Raw genomic sequence first — 2,109 nt, forward strand, 5'->3', positions numbered from 1 at the left:
AGGTATTGCCAAATAAAAAAAATACAGCCATTTTTTTCTCTAATTATATTTGTTTTCATGAAGGAGGTTTTATGCATGTTTATGACAACTGTCATTAAGTGTCATTCAGTAAATTATGACATTTTTAATGCAAATATGATATTGTTTGAGATGTCTTTGTTATGACAACTTGACATAGACAAAAACATCACAACCACATGACAGTTTACTAACCCATAACGCTAAGTGATTTCTTAAGTTTGATCTGCTTTGTCATGTTTATGACATATTTATGGCAATTTATGTTGTCTTGGTAATGTCCAGTCCAGGAGTCATAACAAAGACATCTCAAACAATGTCCTATTTGCCATTAAAAATGTCATAGCTGAGCAAATGACACTTAATGACTGTTGTCATAGACATGCATAAAACCTCCTTCATATTCATGACGTGCCATGTCATGGTTCTGAAGGTGTCATGTCAGTCCTATGCACACCCCTTCAAGTCAAGTGTTACCCAAACAGACAAGAAAATAAATACGTTTCTTTTTAATTTTATTCAATGGAACAAAACAGGATATTGATTAGATCAATATAAAAATGCATTTTAAATAAATTACATGGTCACTTCAATTTGTGTTTGTGTGAGTAACATTAACTTAAGACCACATTAAGATACTGCAGTTATAGTAAAGTAGCTTTCAGCTTTTAAGGGAAGTGAAAATGCTTTCCACATCTTTTGATTATGTAAAAGTAAAAGGAAATACAAGGAACTAAAATGTTAAAATGGGTCACCACTTGGGTCACACTGAAGCAAGAACAACTAAGAACCATATAAGAAAAGTCTCTATCAGGCACTCTAATTATGTTAAAAAATACATCTGAATTTATGTGTCATTTTCATTTACAAGCAAATGTTTTCACACTGTTTTACCAATGCATTCAAATTTCCAATAAAAATATATGAAAGCAACATATTCACAGGAATAAAAGCAAAAAGGCAGTAGGCAGTGGCATAGCTCCGTGTGACCAGTGGCAGTCCTGTTGAGCCAGCATTTTGACCACATTACAGGAGACTTTTCTCCATTCAAAGAACTAGCACAAAAGCCATAGCTTTTGGAGTACACACTCCAGCAGAACTGACAGTTGTCACTTCCCCTCTTAATGTGGAAAAATAACAATCCCAAAGATATACCTAAAAAATGGACATGGCAACACTGCAAGCGTGTGCTTGGCGTAGCAGCTTTGTGAGCATGAACAAAAACACAGCAGAGCTCAACAGTCAAACATGTTTCTCAAGAGCATGTTTACTTCGAAAAGACAAGAGAAAAGTTGTGCAGTGGAATGGGAAAACTGTAAGGTTTAGCACAATTGGAATTATCAAATTTATAATACATGACTTTATACACTTGCTGACTTGCGTGCATCCTGATGAAGTTATTATATTAATAGGCAACTGTATGTGTAACAAAATGCTTTCTCTGTGTCCAGATTTGACTGTAACAATAATTCAAAAACTGACACTTCAAAGTAACTTAACAAATTAAAAACAACAAAACAATCTCAACTTTGACAAAAGATGTCACCCTTAATAATGTCTAAGTACAAATGCAGTATGTCTGAATCTGGTCCCCCTGTCAAGCAGCAGAGATTGAGTCACCTCACTCAAATAGCCATTATTAGTGATATTTATTTTAGCACTAATATATTTATGATGATAATTTGTGAATCATACTCATAAAAGCAGACACTGATACAATGAAGAACGGCAAAGGTCAGAGAAAAAAACCTAAACCCAAAAACCAACCCCCCCCCCCCCCCCAAAAAAAAAACAACAAAAAAAACAACAACAAAAAAAAAACAACAGCAACAACAACAACAACAGGTAGGCTTATTAACAGGGATTTTTTTTTTTATAAAAGTATTCGATCCTTTTAAGAGATGTTCCAAATTATGATACATAATTTGATCCAATAATCCTTTTGCTTTGATGGGATAACTTTAGAAAACAATAATAAACAAGGTTTTGTGAGGCATGTTCTAAAAGCAAATGCCATTTAGTGCGCATGCTTACAAAAACAAACCTGTGCAAAGTCTACAAACTTAAACTCCTCATTCCATCAATCAGCAA

General features: G+C 33.9%; 1 protein-coding gene across 1 annotated transcript in view; it reads right to left on the reverse strand.

Annotated features, from left to right (window-relative positions):
• Positions 1-1,267: 1,267 nt before the first annotated feature.
• Positions 1,268-2,109, reverse strand: part of LOC120476167 (rho-related GTP-binding protein RhoB) — a 1,684-nt gene continuing 842 nt past the window's right edge. The window contains exon 1 of the mRNA XM_039667118.2: positions 1,268-2,109. This exon is cut by the window's right edge and continues 842 nt beyond it. The gene's annotated coding sequence lies outside the window, so the exon portion shown is untranslated.

Source organism: Pimephales promelas, chromosome 13 (assembly GCF_988280905.1).
Source record: "Pimephales promelas chromosome 13, fPimPro1.hap1.1, whole genome shotgun sequence".
Classification (NCBI taxonomy): domain Eukaryota; kingdom Metazoa; phylum Chordata; class Actinopteri; order Cypriniformes; family Leuciscidae; genus Pimephales; species Pimephales promelas.